At 39.3% G+C, this 20,984-nt stretch overlaps 1 protein-coding gene across 1 annotated transcript in view; it reads right to left on the bottom strand.

Moving 5' to 3' along the window:
• GABBR2 (gamma-aminobutyric acid type B receptor subunit 2) overlaps nucleotides 1–20,984 on the bottom strand; it is an 878,387-nt gene that overhangs the window by 140,742 nt on the left and 716,661 nt on the right. The window lies entirely within an intron of this gene.

Genomic DNA, 20,984 nt, shown 5'->3' with positions numbered 1-20,984 from the left:
CTTTGAGGAGGCTGATCTATGTGGGTCAGCTATGAGTGTGTGTTGCTTTGTAATGTTGTCCCTGTGTGCGGCTGTGCTCATGTGTTTTAGCAAGTGTTCCTTTTAAGCGGTGGTTGCTGAGAAGCTCAAGCCTTGTTTGAGAATGAGAGCAATAGAAATACATTTTTGTTGGTTTTCGTCTTAATCTTACTTTTTCCTTTGTATTGATTCTTCATAATGCTGGCACTCTGACAATGAAAGAGCACTTCACAGTGTGGCATAGTTTCTTTGTTAGGTTATCACTTTCTCCTCTTATAGCTATCTTTTCAGACCAGCTGCTTGCAACATGAAATATTATCACCAAAGAGAGTGAAGAAGAAGAAGAGCTTTAATTTACTGAGAAACTAAAGTTATTTGTATGGAAGAAGGGATATTTACTGATATCACAGGATCATTGTAAAATAAATGGAAGTGCTTGAGAGCCTCAAATGAAGAGAAGGTTCTTTAACTAAATCCCCACCTTCTCCTACTTCGAACCCAAACTTTACTTCTTAGTAGAGATGGTCCTCAGCTATAAACTATTCTCTAAGTGCAAATTGTTATTAATTATAATTTTATTAATAATAACCCCCTAAATTCTAGTGTTTGAATAGGGAGTGTTACCTAGTTGTTAATTGAAGGAGACCAGGAGTAGGTTCTTCTAGGTTCTACCCCTAGATCTCCCACCAGCTTGCTATGTTTTACTGGGCAAGTGATTGAAATTAGAATACCAGCCTTAGCTATGTTGCACAAGATGAACAGAAAGAAGACACAGAAAGCCTCCTAAATAAGCAACATGACAGAGTTTTTCTTTACTACTCAAGGAAGTTAGAAGGGAGAACCTCGCTACGGCAACCACAAAGGGGTGTGGCCTGCTACCTAGGAGAAATAAGCAAATATTTTGCCAGGGTATAAGTACCTTCATAGGGAAAAAAATACTAGGTACTAAGGGGCTCTTTAATCTAGTGGTAAAAGGCATAACAAGGATCAATGGCTGGAACCCGAAGCCAGACAAATTCACACTGGAAATAAGGCACAAATTTTTAACAGTGAGGGTGATTAACCATTGAAACAAACTACCAAGGGAAATGGTGGATTCTCCATTTCTTGAAGTCTTCAGATCAAGACTAAATACTTTTCTGGAAGATATGCTTTCATAGAAGCATAGAATGGTAGGACTGGAAGGACCTTGAGAGGTCTTCTAGTCCAGTCCTCTGCACTCAAGGCAGGACTAAGTATTATCTAGACCAACCCTGACAAGTGTTTGTCTAACCTGCTCTTAAAAGTCTCTAATGATGGAGATTCCACAACCTCCCTAGGCAATTTATTCCAGTGTTGACAGGAAGTTTTTCCTAATGTCCAACCTAAACTGCCCTTGCTATAATTTAAGCCCATTGCTTCTTGTTCTATCCTCAGAGGTTAAAGAGAACATTTTTTCTCCCTCCTCCTTGTAACAGCCTTTTATGTACTTGAAAACTGTTATCATGTCCCCTCTTAGTCTTCTCTTTTCCAGATTAAACAAACCCAATTTTTTCAATCTTCCCTCATAGTTCATGTTTTCTAGACCTTTAATAATTTTTGTTGCTCTTCTCTGCACTTTCTCCAATTTGTCCACATCTTTCCTGAAATGTAGAGCCCAGAACTGTACACAATTCTCCAGCTGAGGCCTAATCAGCGTAGAGTGGAAGAATTACTTCTTGTGTCTTGCTTACAACACTACTGCGAATACATTCCAGAATGGTGTTTTCTTTTTTTCCAACAGTGTTACACTATTGATTCATATTTAGCTTGTGATCCACTATGACCCCCAGATCCATTTCTGCAGCACTCCTTCCTAGGCAGTCATTTCCCATTTTGTATGTGTGCAACTGATTGTTCCTTCCTAATTGGAGTACTTTGCATTTGTCTTTATTGAATTTCATCCTATTTACTTCAGACCATTTCTCCAGTTTGTCCAGATTATTTTGAATTTTAATCCTATCCTCCAAAGTACTTGCAACCCCCCCCCCCCCCCGCAGCTTGGTGTCATCCACAAACTTTATAAATGTACTCACTATGCCATTATCTAAATCATTGAAGATATTGAACAGAACTGGACCCAATCCCTGCAGGACCCCACTGGGTATGCCCTTCCACCTTGACTGTGAACCACTGATAACTACTCTCTGGGAACGATTTTCCAACCAGCTATGCACCCACCTTATAGTAGCTCCATCTAGGTTGTATTTCCCTAGTTTATTTATGAGACGGTCATGCTAGACAGTATCAAAAGCCTTACTAAAGTCAAGATTTACCACGTCTACTGCTTCCCCCCCATCCACAAGGCTTGTCACCCTGTCAAAGAAAGCTATTAGGTTGGTTTGATGTGATAGTCAAACAAAAGTTACTGGGCTCAATGAAGGGGTAAGTGGGCGACATTTAAGGGCCGGTGATAAACAGGAGGTCAGACTAGATGAGCTAATTGTCCCTTCTGACCTTCAAGTCTACGAATCTATGCAGCGCATAAGTTCCAGATGGCAGCACACCCTAACTGGCAACACACTCTGTCAGCAGCAAGTGTGCTCCACCACACATACCCCAGCCCACTCCATGAAATCCTGGCTGGTAGGATTCATGGAACACAGAATTATCTCCCAGTGTTTTTGTTCCACCTTGCAGCACTGGCCAAGGCAAAATGTGGACTTTAACCTCTTTGTCCCTCTGGTTACACAACTGTAAAATGGCTATAATACATACCTGATAGGTATTGAAGTTTAATGAATTAATGTTTTAAAACACTTTTAAATCTTCAGATGAGAGGTGGCGTATAAGACCCAGGTACTATTATTGTTATGATTAACAACGCAGTCTCCCCACTCTTTGTAAAATATGTAATGGGGAGTTAGTGTGTGATCAACTGGTTAGAGCAGGAAGTTGAAAGAGGCAGGGAAACAGCAGATACCTTAACTGAGTGCTGCTGGACAACAAAAAATCACGAGAAACTCTTTTAAAAGATCTGAAGTTGTGAAATTCATGATCCTATTGTGAGAGCTGTAAGGTACCTTCTCTTAGTTTCTGTGACTAAAACCCACAAACTCAAAATGATAACTCTTCCTATGTGAGATTTTTAATAGAGGCAGAGCTGGCTAGCCAGTGATGACAGGTTCTACATACTCTTCAAAGTCTCTCTTTTAAAGTAAGTCCATCATTTCCTTACTCCATGAAAAGAAAAAGGGATGTGGAGTATGGAGGGAAGGAAGTGAAGTGAGGGCTCAGGATGTGTGCCTTGAAAGATTTGAAACACACACACAGAGAAAAAATATTTAAATATACACACACATTACCAAAATAAGATATCATTGTAAAGTAAGGTTAAAAATTTAAATGCAAAAAAGTTAGGAAATGATTAAATGAGACCGTAAAAGTTCTCCTAGTAGTAACATTAACTCTGCCACTTAGCACATATTTCAGATTGCAGACTGATAGATACCTACCTAAATATATACAATGTGCAGTGTAGTTAATTTTAATATAATACTTTGTTTCCATTTTCTGGCTTTAGTGCATTTAAAATTGTGACCTTAATGTATTAATTATCACTTTTCTTGTTTGTTTGCTTTTTAAAGAAAAACAAAACAAAAAACTAACCAACAAAATTACTGCTTGAGTAATAAATATAAACAATTAAACAGTCCATGAAGGCTAAGAAGTTTGAAGTTCACAGATAACTTTGGATGGGGGTCATGTTCAGACCTTTGCTGTGGTTTTTTATTTTATTTATTTATTTATTTGCAAGGAGACCGTTTTCTTCAGGGCTAGGTTAACAGGGCAGCAGAACACAGGTTCATACTGTGACAGCCAAATCATTCCAACAGAAAAGGACAGATTTTTTTAAAATAAAAGCTTACATTTTGCAGAAAATTGTGCAGTACAGCAAAGATCACTTAGAGACCCTATAACAGCAGGAATGGCAGCTCCTTCATGCCTGTTATTTTCTTTTGTCCTTGAGGATGACAGGAATGTGGGGATTTTTATTTTTGGATTCTGTGTGTGTTTCAGCGAGATATTTGCAACATCCTTAATGCAAATTGTCCCAGCAGCAGCCTAACAGTAGATGTTGTCAGGTCAGGCACAAAATATACGATGTCATGTAAGGGTCAGGGCTTTGTTAGGAAACTAAATTCTTAGCAAATAACTACTAAGCAAAATTATAGGAAAAACTGAGTTACGGATGTGTATAAATTACTTTTTAAATCCCAAACAAGATATGTGGAATGGAGCTCAACTAGTAGACAAGTTGAGCCAGGAAGTCAAGCATTTGAAAGGAAGCTATTTAACATCACTAATGGACCACTTTCCCCTCCCAAAACAATTTTCTTCAGGATGTGAGAATGCAAATATTTACCCATAGCATTTACTTTGTAAAAGAGGCATATGGGCCAGAGTATCTGGCCCACTCATTGCGTTGCTCAGGAAGCAGAAAAGGAGTGGAAACTGGCTGCATCTCACCAGCTATGGATTCTTTTGGCTCAAGGGAGTCCCCTACAGTTATAGGGATGATGGCATCCCCTAGCCACAGCAAAGGGAGTGTGGTGGGGAGGGATTGTGGCTAAAGTGTGCTGTGCTCAGGTTATCCCTAGCTTGCAAACTGTCTCCTTGGCACAGTCACTTGCTGCCCCAAACTGTTAAGGCAATGGCCAATGCAGAACTAGAAAGAGAATCAGGGAATTGAGCGGATCTCAGTCATGGTAGAGCGTCTGGATTTATGTATTTTTCCACTCAGTAACAGGTGGAAAGATTTCCTCAAGCTTTCAAAAAGTAAAAAACCCTCTACTATAACTTTTGTGGTGAAAGCAAAAATGGAAAATTTTAACCTGAATGGACAAATTTTCAGATAATTATGAGCAAGGGAAAATAGTTTTATAATGGAAATTTCTATTTAATTTCATGTATAGACATAATACCGTACAATTTAACTACAAACGTATAATTTTAGTTTTAATATAGAGTAGACCTAGTTGGGAATTTTTTCATCTAAATGATTTTTTAACAGGAAAGCAGTTGTAACCCACACACCTCCTGTGTGTGATGCTCTGTCCCCGCTAGTGTCACCAAGACCACTTAGAGATTAATGAGTGTGCTACAGCCTTAGCTAGAAGCCATGTGGCTTTTAGTTTATGCAGCAGAGGCTCATGTACTTAGCTCCAGAGGTCCCAAGTTCAATCCTGCCTGCTGACAACCGGCATTTGTCAGTGTTACACAGTGTCTTCAAAATTGTATGTTCCATGGGAAAATTTAGATTTTCCCCAAATACTTCAATTTTGGGGGCGGGAAATTGAAATTAAATATTTTGCTTCAGGTCTATTCAACCCAAACAGAAACATTTCAGTTTGTGAAACTGAACCCACAAATTTAGTGTTGAGACAGTTCAACATTAAACCTGATCAGACTGCTGTAGTGCCTCATGGGAGTTGTAGTACATGCATCTTAAGCCACGTGCCAAATGTAAACAGTGCAACAAAAAGATGCAAGGCCTGTTTATCAGAATGAAACAACATTTTGAAAAATGCCCCTCAGAAGGCAATGACTTCGAAGATGATGATGTGGACATGTCTGTACAATCAGGAGCAACTGGTTAGTAAACTTACTTTTGCACCATTCTTAAGGACTGCCTACCATGTCTTACTATGCTGGTAAAGGATAAATTAGATTATTGTCATAAATTTGTGTTTTAGGTGGATTACTTACTTATGAATTTCAAAATGTTTGTGCTTGAAATACAACTGGTATGTTAATTTGTCATGGGAGTACTTATCAATTACATTGTTACTATTACAACTGCGTTTCTGAAATGATTTTTTTATTGCTCAGTATAATCAAACATCCTAGGTGAAGATTTCCTGTTTAAAAGTAAAGTTTTAATAGGCATTTATGAATTTTAACGTTTAAAAATGTTTTAAATCAAACTGTTTGGCATATTACTACTGATAAGGGTTTGAGGTTTAAGGGTTTAAGGATATATTTAGATCATCCTTGTGATTTATTAATTAGTTTTCCGATAAAACTGGGTTTACAATAAATTATATCACATAACCAGTGCTACAAACATCTGTAGCAGGAGAACGCTTTCCTTTTCAATCTCATTTTTTTAAAGCTGAATAATACTCAGTGAGTGAGAGTGACCCCTTTTTTTTTTTTACCAATTTGTTTCAGGGTCCAGTTTAGGCATAAGGGGGGTTACGAATGTCCATCGTCTGCAATGTCTACAATTTCAGAGTCATCTGCTGGTACCACCACCTGTGGTGCAACTAAACATACATCAGATGGTAAATTAGCTGTATAAGCAAAGACTTTTTTCATCACCCAGTAAATACGTGGATGAGTTCATAACCAGAACCAGCGAATTCCAGCAAGACTAAAGAGATGAAAAGATTGCTAAATTCATTTATGCCACACATTCTCCCTTTTGTCTTGTTCAGAACAAACATTTACTTGACATAGTTCAATCCTTACAACTAGGCTACTCTCCACTCGACAGAGCAGACAGTGCTGGGAGGTTGCTGGATATGGTATACAAGAAGGAAATCGAACAGTATGCAAAAAACATTGATGGGAAATTCATTAATCCGAGTCTTAATGGCTGGAGCAATGCACACAGTGTACACAATGATCCAGCAATGTATGCTTGTGTGACAACAGAAGATGGGGTTGTCTATTTTACAGAAACAATTGTTACAGCAGGAAATGCCCATACAGCAGAATACTTAAAAGATGTGGCAGTACTATTACAAACTGTGAACAAAAATTCAAATGTTAAGTAGGTAGCTTTGTCACAGACAATGCTATGCTGCAAATGTAGCAAAGATGAGAAGAAATCTAGAAGAAGATAATGAAGGGAACCTGAAACTTATATGGGTGCAGTGCTCATTAGATGCATCTTTTAGTCAAAGACTTAATAAGTACAACTTCAGGAATAAAGGAAAATGTTGTTGAAATTTCAAAATAATTTCATAACAATCATTTTGCTAAAGCTTCACTGACGAGAGCAGGGGAATCCCAACTAATTCTCCCCCAAGATGTGCAATGGAATTAAGAACTGGCCTATTCTAATGAAAATTTGTGATGAAAATCGTGACAAAATAGATGGAACTATCATAGCCAAAGTAGTCAACATCAGACTAAAGAGAAATGGAGAAGATCTTCTGAATATACTAAAATCTATTTCCATAGCACTGTACAAACTGCAGAAAGTTTGCTACTATATTGCTGATGCTGCTGAAATTGCAAAGAACTCAATAGATATTGAAGAAAGTAATACTCAACAATAAAGAAAAATTGCAGGCAGTAAAGAAGCAGATGGAGAAAGCACTTGCTCCACTTCACTTTCTTGCCAAATATTCTCAACCCAAAGTATGAGGGTAGATGCCTAACTGCTGAAGAAGATAGGCATCTAATACCACCCATCAGTCATGCCAACCACAATAAATTTCAGGGCTGGAAGTGAACCATTCAAGCAGTACATGTTTGCTGATGATGTTTAAAGTCATACCACGGAACTGGTGAAAGTCACGAGCTAAGCACCTGGGACCAGAGTTTGTTGATGTGCTAAACCAGCTTTTGACAGCAATAGCCTTTGTTGCAGGCATAGACAGAATATTTTCTTCATTTGCACTAATTCATTCAAAATTGAGAAAATGATTGGGAGTTGAAAAGCAGGAAAACTTGTTTTTCTCTTCCAGTCTATGAATAAAAATGAGGAGAACAGGGATGAGATCTACTAGTTTTAAAAGTCTGAAGGACTGCCTAACTTAGGAGACTGTTGTCTCATTTTCAAGGGACTTAGGTGAGTAGGAGTTTAGGCTCCAGTCACTATCACTTAGGAATATTTGAAAATATTCCCAGGTTGACACGAAATAATCAGTTGATTACAGTTGATCCCTCCTTACCTTTACAAAATCATATAGTTGTAAATATGAAACATGTTTTGATAAAAGAATTTTATGTATCCAAAACATTTAAGGATGTTTTGTTTGATAAAAATAATTTTATATGCTGTTGTGTGTTTAATTAAATTCCAGTTACCATCCTAATGGAGCTTGACAAAAATCAGAAGCAAAAAGCTAATTATCTAGTAAATAAGCAATTTATCATTCCCCATTTTCTAACACATTAAAACTATACAATTAATAAGACTCAGAAAATATTCAGCTATATAATTGCTTAAATAAATGTATATAGTTATAGTGCACCCTCCCAGTTAGCAAAAAGATGTACCAAATCTAGTGTAAAGTCTCTATTTAGTTGTACATCAACATGTTTTAGTTAGGGCTGCCAAGCGATTAAAAATATTAATCGTGATTAATCGCGCGATTAAAAAAATTTATCACGATTATCCACAGTTAAACAATAATAGAATACCATTTATTTAAATATTTTTGGATGTTTTCTACATTTTCAAATATATTGATTTCAGTTACAACCCAGAATAAAAAGTGTACAGTGCTCACTTTATATTTATTTTTGATTACAAGTATTTGCACTGTAAAAAAACAAAAGAAATAGTATTTTTCAATTCACCTAATAGAAGTACTGTAGTGCAATCTCTTTTTCATGAAAGTTGAACTTACAAATGTAGAATTATGTACAAAAAAATTGCATTCAAAAATAAAACAATGTAAAATTTTAGAGTCTGCAAGTCCACTCAGTCCTACTTCTTGTTCAGACAATCGCTAAGACAAACAAGTTTGTTTACATTTGCAGGAGATAATGCTGCCCTCTTCTTATTTACAATGTCACCTGAAAGCGAGAACAGCGTTTGCATTGCACTATTGTAGATAGCGTTGCAAGATAGTTACGTGCCAGATGCGTTAAAGATTCATATGTCCCTTCATGCTTCAACCACCATTCCAGGGGACATGTGTCCATGCTGATGATGGGTTCTTTTTGATAACAATCCAAACAAGTACGGACCAACAAATGTTCATTTTCATTTTCTGAGTTAGATGTCACCAGCAGAAGGTTGATTTTCTTTTATGGTGGTTCGGGTTCTGTAGTTTCCGCATTGGAGTGTTGCTCTTTTAAGACTTATGAAAGCATGCTCCACACCTCGTCCCTCTCAGACTTTGGAAAGCACTTCAGATTCTTAAAACTTGGGTCGAGTGCTGTAGCTATCTTTAGAAATCTCACATTAGTACCTTCTTTGCGTTTTGTGAAATCTGCAGTGAAAGTGTTCTTAAAATGAACAATATGTGCTGGGTCATGATCCGAGACTGCTATAACATGAAATATATGGCAGAATGCGTGTAAAACAGAGCAGGGGACATACAATTCTCCCCCAAGGAGTTCAGTCATAAATTTAATTAATGCATTATATTTTTAAGGAGCGTCTTCAGCATGGAAACATGTCCTTTGGAATGGTGGCCAAAGCATGAAGGGGCATACAAACGTTTAGCATATCTGGCATGTAAATACCTTGCAATGCCAGCTACAGAAATGCCATGCAAATACCTGTTCTTACTTTCTGGTGACATTGTAAAGAAGAAGAGGGCAGCATTATCTCCTGTAAATGTAAACAAACTTGTTTTTCTTAGCGTTTGGCTGAACAAAAAGTAGGACTGAGTGGAGTTGTAGGCTCTGAAGTTTTACATCGTTTTGTTTTTAAGTGCAGTTATGTAACAAAAAAAAATCTACATTTGTAAATTGCACTTTCATGACAAAGAGATTGCACTAGAGTACTTGCATGAGGTGAACTGAAAAATATTATTTCTTATGTTTATCATTTTTACATTGCAAATATTTATAATAAAAAATAATATACACTTTGATTTCAATTACAACACAGAATACAATATATATGAAAATTTAGAAAAACATCCAAAATATTTAATAAATTTGAATTGGTATTCAACCGTTTAACAGTGCGATTAAAACTGCGATTAATTGTGATTAATTTTTTTAATTGCAATTAATTTTTTTCAGTTAATCACGTAAGTTAACTGCGATTAATCGATGTCCTAGTTTTAATGATTATATCAGCCAATAAGACTGCACCTTTCTTTAGAAAATAACTGAAGTATAAATGAAAAAGTTGATTAAAATCAATTATTTAAATCAAGGCTTTCCATTTGGTGATTTAAATCATGATTTAAGTAGCTGTTCTAAATCATATTGATTTAAATCAATCCACCCTGTAGAGAGACGAGGTACGTGAGGGTAATACCTTTTATTGAACCAATTTCCTAATATGGAAGGGACAAGCTTATGAGCTTCCTGAGGAAGAGATTTGTGAAGATCAAAAGCTTGTCCCTTCCATCAACAGAAGTTGGTCCAATAAAAGATATTACCTCACCTATCTTGTCTCTTTTGTACTCATAGACTCATAGAGTTTCAGGGCAGAAGGGACCATCATGAACATCTAGTCTGACCTCCTGCACATTTCAGGCCATAGAACCTCACCCACCCCCTCCTCTAGTAGACCCTTAGCCTTTGTCTGAGTTACTGAATTCCTCAAATCATGATTTAAAGACTTCAAGTTACAGAGAATCCACCATTTCCACTAGTTTAAACCTGCATGTGACCTGTGCCCCATGCTGCAGAGGAAGGCGAACCCCCCCCCCCGTCTCTGCCAAGCTGACCTGAGGGAAAATTCCTCCCGACCCCAAATATGGTGATCAGTTGGACACTGATCATTTCAGCCATACCTAACAACAAGACACCAGGAAACAATTCTTTATAACTCAGAGCCCTCTCCATCTGGTTCTCATAACCGGCTATTGGGGATATTTGCTACTAGTGGTCCCAGACTGGTTATATGCCATCCATTAACTTATCAAGCTCAGTCTTGAAGCCAGTTAGATTTTTTGCCCCCATTGCTCCCCTTGGAAGGCTGTTCCAGAACTTCACTCCTCTGATGGTTAGAAACCTTCGTCTACTTTCAAGCCTAAACTTGTTTGTGTACAGTTCATATCCATTTCTTCTTGTGTCAGCATTGGCGCTTAACTTACATAACTCCTCTCCCTCCCTGGTATTTATCCCTCTGATGTATTTATAGAGAGCAATCATATCTCCCCTCAGTCTTCATTTGGTTAGGCTAAACAAACCAAGCTCTTTGAGTCTCCTCTCATAAGGTAGGTTTTTCATTTCTTGGATCATCCTAGTAGCCCTTCTTTGCACCTGTTCCAATTTGAATTCATCTTTCTTAAACATGGGAGACCAGAACTGCTCCAACTATTCCAGATGAGGTCTCACCAGTGCCTTGTATAAAGGTACTAACACTTCCCTATTTCTACTGGAAATACCTTGCCTGATGCATACTAGAAACGCATTAGCCTTTTTCACAGGCACATCACATTGGTGTCTTATAGTCATCCTGTGATCGACCAGTACATGCAGAACTTTCTCCTCTTCTGTTGCTTCCAACTGATACATCCCCAGCTTATGGCAAAAATTCTTGTTGTTAGTGACCTTGCACTTTGCACTATTAAATTTCATCCCTTTTCCGTTACTCCGGTTTTCAATGTCATCCAGATCTTCTTGTATGATATTCCGGTCGTCCTTCATATTGGCAATACCTCCCAACTTTGTGTCATCCCGCTTTTTTTGTGCCAAGATCATTAATAAAAATGTTAAATAAGATGGTCCTAAGACTGATCCCTGAAGGACTCCACTAGTAACTTCTCTCCAGACTGACAGTTCACCTTTTCAGTATGACCCATTGTAGTCTCCACTTCAACCACCGTTCAATTCTCATATTAATCCCCATCTTCTCCAATTTAATAATTTCCCATTTGGAATTGTATCAAATGCCTTACTGAAATCTGGGTAGATTAGATCTACCGCATTTCCTTTGTCTAAAAAAACCCAGCTATCTTCTACAGAAAGAGATCAGGTTGGTCTGTCAGGATCTATCTTTTGTAAAACCATGTTGTATTTTATCCCAATTACTGTTTACTTCTATGTTCTTAACTACTTTCTCTTTTAAAATTTGTTCTGAGACCTTGCATACAATTGAGGTTAAACTAACAGGCATATAGTTGTCTGGATCACTTTTTTTCCCCTTTCTTAAAAATAGGTACTATATTAGCAATCCTCCAGTCATAGGATTTGCAATTTCATGTGCCAATTCCTTTAATATTCTTGGATGGAGATTATCAGGTCCCCCGATTTACTCCCATTACCTGTTTGAGTTGGACTTTCACTTCAGATGTGGTAATTTTTACGTTCTTATCCTCATTTCCATTAGCCACCCTGCCACTACCCCTAAGCTCCTCATTGCCCTTATTAAAAATGGAAGCAAAGTATTTGTTTAGGTGTGGGGCCATGCCTTGATTATCTTTAATCTCCACCTCATCCTCAGTGCTTATCGGTCCCACTACTTCTTTCCTTGTTTTCTTTTAATGTATATGGTTATAGAACCTTTTACTATTAGTTTTAATTTCCCTTGCGAGGTCCAACTCCACTTGGCTTTTGACAGTTCTCACTTTTTCCCTCCACTTTCTGACCTCCAAGATGTAGCTTTCCATGCTAATCCATTCCATCCTCCATTCCTTGTAGATTCTCTGCTTTCTCTTAATAATCTGTTTGAGATATTTGCTCATCCAGCTTGGTCTGCAACCCTTATCTATGAATTTCCCCTCCTTGTTTGAGATGCAGGCTTCAGATAGCTTGTGCCACTTTGACTCAAAGTAATTCCAAGCATTGTCCACAGTCAGATCCTTGAGTTCTTCAGTCCAGTCCACTTCCCTAACCAATTCCCTTAATTTTTTTAAGTTTTCCCTTTTGAAATCAAGGACCCTAGTTGCAGATCTATTTTTGTTTATTCTTCCATTTAGTTTTAAATGAATTAGCTCATGATCACTTAAACCAAGGTTGTCTCCTGCAACCCGTTCTCCTATGGGGTCCTCACTACTCACCAATATTAAATCTAAAATGGCATCACCTGTTGTAGGTTCAGCAACTATTTGGTGAAGAAATCTGTCAGCTATCACATCAAGGAAAAATCTGGGCACTACTGTTACTAGTAGAATTTGTACTCCAATCTATATCTGGGAAGTTAAAGTCTCCCATAATCACACAATTCCCAGTAGTTTTCATTTCATTAAAAACATTCAATAGGTCTCTATCCATACCCAAAACCGATTCTGGAGTGTGTAGCGTACCCCAAGCACTATCCCAGGGGAGCCTCTGGTAACTTTCTTCCCCAAAGTGAATTTGACTCAAACAGACTCTGTTTTATCCATTCCGTCACTTCTAATTTCTTTACAGTCTACCTCATCATTAACATACAATGGTCCTCTACGACATTTACCTTTATTTCTGTCTTTCCTGAACAGTGCATACCCTTTACTACTTGTACTCCAGTCATGTCTACTATTCCACAATGTTTCTGTTATCCCTATTCTGGTTTTACTTCCTGCACCAGTAGTTCTAGATCCTGCATTTTGTTACCCAGGCTCCTTGCACTGGTGTACAAACATCTTAGTTGTTTTTGCTTGGCTTTTCCTAGATTCCTAACCAGATTAGTTAGTCATTCTACTGCCAGTATTGCCTGACTATTAGCTTAATTGATTTTGGCACTATCTTTCCTCTTAATGTCCATTCTCCTACCCACTGCTGTTCCTTTCTTCATTGCTGTATTCTCTCTTTGATTTTTCTCCCTCTCAATCTTAGAATCAGGTGCGGAGATTACATGAGCATTTCCCAACTGTCTCCCCTGAGTTCCTAGTTTAATGCCTCTTAATCAGTTGTGCAACCTCCATCCCAGAAGTCTATTTCCCTCCCTACTCAGGTGGAGTCAATCCCATGAGAACAGTCCTCTGTCCATTAATGTCTCCCAGTGGTTGAATATCCCTAAGCCCTCCTTATAGCACCACTGCCTGAGCCATCTGTTGATCAATATAATCTTGTCTCACCTTTGCTCCCCTACTCTAAGGACAGATAGAATCCCACTGAAGATCACCTGAGACTCCATTTCTTTAAGTGTCTTTCCCAGCCTGAAATAGTCTCCCTTGATGCATTCCAGCAAGAATCTAGCTGTGTCATTTATTCCCACATGAAGGAAAATTAGTGGATTCTTTCCTGCCTCTGTTTCCTTAAAATAGAATGGCTGATACCTGACTGCCTGCTAAGGTAGTGGTGTGAGGCACTGCTCAGTTATAAGTATACATAAGTATAAACAGCAGTGAGTGGAGATGATGAGATTTGATTTCCATGATAGTCCAGCTTCCTTCCAGCTCTGTACACCTTCAGGGTAAATGGCATTTGGATAGGGATCTCTTCTTCTCCTGCTAGATGCAACAGGAAAGTTGAGTCAGCTGAAATGAGTATACTTAAGAGTTCTGTTTATCATGTGAAAGTGAAGCTGCCCAAAGTCAAGATGGTTCTCTCTGGACACTTATTTCCATTGGGACTGAAGCTACAGGCTATCCCCAGGGATGAGGACTGTCTGCTATACTTTATGGTTAGGAAGCTGTGAGTAGATAATTTATGCCACAAACTTCAGCTCAGTCAGGGATCCCCACTCCAATGCTGAGGTGCACCTCTTCCTCTCTGAATAGGTATGGCCAGCCGGGTGGAGAAGATGTGGCATTTGACAGGCTCCATGACTCTAAGAATTCAGGCACTAGTGTGCTGGAGTTAGGGAGGGTACAGATGGAACGGCTGGGCATTCCCCTAAACACAAATTATCCCCTTTCGCTGCTTCCATCCAGAAGCTGCCCTTCCCCAAACCTTGAACATTCCCACACCTTTTATATCTCCACATATATTCCAACAAGGGAAGTTGAGTGGACATCCCTGTTCCCCTTTTCATGCCCCTACAAAACCCTCCTACACATTCTCTATTAAAAGCCCTAGAAACTCCATAAACAAAAACATAATTGAAAAGGGATTAAGTTTGGTTAAGTGTGACATCTCATCCACAATGTGAACCCTAAAAAGCAAGGAAATGCCCAAGTTATAGGACACCCATTAACCACCCCCTACAGCAAATTTCCACTGACATATTCCATACCATCTCAAGGAACTTTCTTTTGCCTCTAAGTGATAAAGAAACACAATAAACATGCACACAAAACATGAATCTTCCTCACAGTATAACACAACACCTGAACTGTGACCTTCTGCTTCCCCAACAAACACACAACATATCACACACTAAACTTATGCATGTCAACCCTGAATATTTGTTAACGTTGATAACGTTATCAATGAAAACTGTGTTATGTGAGCATTAGGTTACAGTTAAGATAAATTGGCATAAGTTGGTATTTCTATTTTCCTTTCTTTTTAGGGTTTATGTGGGTGGGAGGATGCCATACTTAACTAATATTATATTCTTTTAAATTAAGTTGTTTGTGGGATTATATTAAATATATTAATATATTATATTATATATAGGCACAATTTTTTGAAAGTGTGAACTACTTCTGGATGTCTCCCTTTTTGTATGCCCAACTTAAGAAACCTAGGTATTAAGATGTGCACCATAAAATGGAGGTGCTCAAAATAAATGGACACCTTTGAAATCTTGAGCCATAGTACTTTAATCTGAGGATTTAAAATGCTGTAATAATGAAAATGATTAATTATGGTAAACCTCACAATGCCCTTGAGAAGTAGGATTTATAGTCAGGTTACCGAGGTACATCAAGGTTAAGTGAATTGCACTATTATCAAGGTCACTGAATTCAATGAACCTTAAGCTTCATAGGAAATAGAATCACTTTAGATTTGTGCAGTGCCATAATACAAATAACACATAATATTTAGTATCTGTATTTAGGTGGCTGGCTAATTCACAGAAAGTGCCTTGAACACAATATAAGCAAAGGTTAATCTCCTTCAAGAAATCCTGAATTCTGCTTCAGGATTCTATTCTGAGACAAATACTTTTTATCAGGAGCCAAATACTTCTGTGAGCACTGTGCAGAACAGCAGCTGCTAGTATTTTGATATATAAATGCAAAATGGCTCTAGTCCAACATTATGTTAAAATATCAGCCAAAACTACTATACTTTGTATGATGATGACCCTGTAGACTGTAACAGAGTGTAAATGTCATTATTCTGCTTGGCTTAATCAAAGTACTCTCAATAACCAAGCTGAGAAGATGAACAGACATAGGTTTCCTAAAAGATCTGATCCTTTTTCATCGCCCTGATACTACTGACTAATTAAGTGGAGGTTCCATCACCCAATCAGCTATATTAATTGAAAGAGGGCAAACAATTAAATCCTGTCCTATCTGACTTGTTTTAGAACCTTATAGGAGAGAACTGAAGTAAAAAAGATAGATCTAAACCTGTGTTTCTTAACCTTTTTGATACCAGGGACCGGCTTGCTGCCTTCCTAAACTGTCAGGGAGAGCTCAGGGTCCAGCACCAGTCTGCAGACCGGTCATTGAGAAACACTGGTTTAAAAGATAAAGGTCCTTTGCAGAATTTTTCCTTTAAAAAAAAAAGCAGAATAACTGATACAGTGAAAACAACTGTAGATAAAATGCAATTACCCAATCTGTTGACTACAACTTTGGAATTAACATTCATCCTATTGCAAATGGCAATAGCTTCATTTGAATAGGATCCGGATTTTACATTTCTTCTGAAAGTTGGCACCTCCAATAACACAGTTCTTTTAGCAACTTGCTAATGCACTGGTTCAATACCAACACACATTAAAGAGTGCCTCTTACAAAACTATCAGCACCTTATCTCTTGAGCCCTGCAAAGATACAAATTTATATCTGCGGATGCAGATATCTGCAGATATAAATTGGTATCTGCGGAACCACAGGGCATTCCCGGGAACTGCAGCGGCGAAAGGAGCAGAATGTGGGGCCGCTGCTCCCAGGATCCAGCACCCCATGCTGGCAGCTCCGCTGGTGTGGCTGTATTGCCCCCAGCCCCGCCCACTGGGGCAGGCACAAGGCTCAACAGCAGCTGTCCCATGTCGCACTCTTGTGTTCAAGCGGCACGCAAGCCCCTAGACAGGAGATGCAGACAGCTGCGTGAAGGGATGGGGGCAGGGATGGGGGCAGGTCTGCAGGCGGTACAGCTGCGCTGGAGGAGCTGCCGGCATGGGGCACTGGCTCCTGGGAGCGGTGGCTCCACGTTCTGCTCCTTTCGCCGCTGTGGGTTCCCAGGAGAACCCTGCGGTTCTGCAGATACCGATTTATATCCACGGATATCTGCATCCGCAGATATAAATTTGTATCCACGCAGGGCTCTACTTATCTCACAGCACTTGGATTTTCCTTGGAGATCTGTTAGACAAGTACTGACCAGGCCCAACTTCTTTAGATCGTGGGATCTGACTGCTTCAAGTAGCACATTAAGCTGGGCTATTTTTAATTTGATTTCTGCACAAAGCACGCTAAATTCTTAATTCAGATATTAAATGGAAAATGAAAACTAAAACTGTTCCAGCCAGCAGAGAAGCACTGCTAGAGCAGGCAGACAGGAATGGATTTCAAAGGTAAAACTGCTGCCTGCTGCCAGCCTCCAGGCTCCTGCTGATACTGCTTCCAAATGATTAGCTTAAAATGTTGAATCAGGAAGTTAAAGGTGTCTGGCAGTCAGGGACACCACTTGGAAGCAATAAAAGGGATGGGAGAAAATCTAGTGGATGGGAAAAATCTACAGACTAACTGACAGGTAAGCCTATATTATGCTGTTTAAAGTATAATTCAAAATACAGGAATTGGTCTTCACATGTAGAAATAGTCTGAATTGAAAGAAAGTACACTGGGTAAATAAAAGCTGCGTAAAGATCTGTTTTTGGTTTGAAGCAATGAAATTCATAGAACTATTAATTTCAAGTACTTATTGTAGTAAGCAATTTGTATTTTGTGATTTGTCAATATTTTTTAAAATAACCCAGAAGATTCCAACTGTAGTCAATGAGATTTTTCTATGAAAAAAGTCTCAATGACAACAATTTACAATGCAATGGAGGTTTTAAAGAACAAACTGGATTACAAATCTTATGCTCACCCTCTCATTTGCTCATGTCACCCTCCCCACATCCCTTCCACTATGACAATGATCTGAGCTATGTGTAAGGAACAGCACAGAAGAATGTACAAAGGCAGTTTGAATCCCCTTCTGAACTAGTCCACAAGCTCCCTACTCTCGCCTCCTTGAAAATCCTCCTCAAGACCATCTTCTCCTGTGATGCCTACACAGAATTAGCTAAACAATGGCTTAGTAGAGGGCCTGCTGGAGATAGTTGATTATTAGCATTATTATTACTATTACATTTGTCACTTGTCATCTCAGACTGGAAGTTCTCTGGGAAGAGAGTGCTTTACATAAAAGACTCAATAAATCCAATTTCTATTTGAAACGTACTCAATGTTTGACACAGCTAAGGAAAGGCATGTAAGAAATATAGGATTTCCGAAAGACAAATACTTATATTTAACTTACAGCACAGTACTTGCCAGTACTCAAATGTTGTTTCCAATGGGCTTTTCAAAAACTTTTGAGAAAAGATATACTAGACAATCAGTGCTTTAACCTTGAGATGATATTCTTTGTAACTGAATTATCCTTGGAATAATCTTTTCATTTTCATCTTTGATTGTAAGAACTGCCTACAGCTATGAGGATACAATGGTAAATTGTTGTTTTCAAGCTTGTTTTATTGCAAATTTTTAGATTGTTAAACACAAAATGAAAGTGTGTCAAATACCCTGGTCTGCTTTGAAGATGTTCTACATGCTGTGAACCAAAACAGCAACAAATAATAATAATAAAAAAACAATCATAACAGAGACTTGGTGGGATAACTCACATGACTGGAGTACTGTCATGGATGGATATAAACTGTTCAGGAAGGACAGGCAGGGCAGAAAAGGTGGGGGAGTTGCATTGTATGTAAGAGAGGAGTATGACTGCTCAGAGCTATGGTATGAAACTGCAGAAAAACCTGAGAGTCTCTGGATAAAATTGAGAAGTGTGAGCAACAAGGGTGATGTCGTGGTCGGAGTCTGCTATAGACCACCAGACCAGGGGGATGAGGTGGACGAGGCTTTCTTCCAGCAACTAACAGAAGTTGCTAGATCGCAGGCCCTGGTTCTCATGGGAGACTTTAATCACCCTGATATCTGCTGGGAGAGCAATACAGCGGTGCACAGAAAATCCAGGAAGTTTTTGGGAAGTGTAGGGGACAATTTCCTGGTGCAAGTGCTGGAGGAACCAACTAGGGGCAGAGCTCTTCTAGACCTACTGCTCACAAACCGGGAAGAATTAGTAGGGGAAGCAAAAGTGGATGGGAACCTGGGAGGCAGTGACCATGAGATGGTCGAGTTCAGGATCCTGACACAAGGAAGAAAGGAGAGCAGCAGAATACGGACCCTGGACTTCAGAAAAGCAGACTTTGACTCCCTCAGGGAACTGATGGGCAGGATCCCATGGGAGAATAACATGAGAGGGAAAGGAGTCCAGGAGAGCTGGCTGTATTTTAAAGAATCCTTATTGAGGTTGCAGGAAAAAAACATCCCGATGTGTAGAAAGAATAGTAAATATGGCAGGTGACCAGCTTGGCTAAACAGTGAAATCCTTGCTGATCTTAAAAGCAAAAAAGAAGCTTACAAGAAGTGGAAGATTGGACAAATGACCAGGGAGGAGTATAAAAATATTGCTCAGGCATGCAGGAGTGAAATCAGGAAGGCCAAATCACACTTGGAGTTGCAGCTAGCAAGAGATGTTAAGAGTAACAAGAAGGGTTTCTTCAGGTATATTAGCAACAAGAAGAAAGTCAAGGAAAGTGTGGGCCGCTTACAGAATGAGGGAGGCAACCTAGTGACAGAGGATGTGGAAAAAGCTAATATACTCAATGATTTTTTTGCCTCTGTCTTCACGAACAAGGTCAGCTCCCAGACTGCTGCACTGGGCAGCACAGTATGGGGAGAAGGTGACCAGCCCTCTGTGGAGAAAGAAGTGGTTCGGGACTATTTAGAAAAACTGGACGAGCACAAGTCCATGGGGCCGGATGCGCTGCATCCAAGGGTGCTAAAGGAGTTGGCGGATGTGATTGCAGAGCCATTGGCCATTCTCGTTGAAAACTCATGGCGATCGGGGGAGGTCCTGGATTACTGGAAAAAGGCTAATGTAGTGCCCATCTTTAAAAAAGGGAAGAAGGAGGATCTGGGGAACTACAGGCCAGTCAGCCTCACTTCAGTCTCTGGAAAAATCATGGAGCAGGTCCTCAAGGAATCAATTCTGAAGCACTTAGAGGAGAGGAAAGTGATCAGGAACAGTCAGCATGGATTCACCAAGGGCAAGTCATGCCTGACTAACCTAATTGCCTTCTATGAGGAGATAACTGGCTCTGTGGATGAGGGGAAAGCAGTGGATGTGTTATTCCTTGACTTTAGCAAAGCTTTTGATACGGTCTCCCACAGTATTCTTGCCAGCAAGTTAAAGAAGTATGGGCTGGATGAATGGACTATAAGATGGATAGAAATCTGGCTAGATTGTCGGGCTCAACGGGTAGTGATCAACGGCTCCATGTCTAGTTGGCAGCCGGTTTCAAGCGGAGTGCCCCAAGGGTCGGTCCTGGGGCCGGTTTTGTTCAATATCTTCATTAATGATCTGGAGGATAGCGTGGACTGCACTCTCAGCAAGTTTGCAGATGACACTAAACTGGGAGGAGTGGTAGATATGCTGGAGGGTAGGGATAGGATACAGAGGGACCTAGACAAATTAGAGGATTGGGCCAAAAGAAACCTGATGAGGTTCAACAAGGACAAGTGCAGAGTCCTGCACTTGGGATGGAAGAATCCCATTCACTGTTACAGACTAGGGACCGAGTGGCTAGGCAGCAGTCCTTCAGGAGTTTTGCATATGCATGCTTTGAAATGTAGAGCTTCATCTTAACAAGATGCTTATAACTCCCAGCTCACATTCATGCCAATGGGAGGTGGCAGAGGTTGACCAACTCTTTGCAACTTAGCATCTTCCAAAATCAGGTTCAATTGGAAAAA

Source organism: Emys orbicularis, chromosome 2 (assembly GCF_028017835.1).
Source record: "Emys orbicularis isolate rEmyOrb1 chromosome 2, rEmyOrb1.hap1, whole genome shotgun sequence".
Lineage (NCBI taxonomy): Eukaryota > Metazoa > Chordata > Testudines > Emydidae > Emys > Emys orbicularis.
The sequence above is the reverse complement of the archived record's forward strand: the minus strand, read 5'-3'. Positions and strand labels throughout refer to the sequence as shown.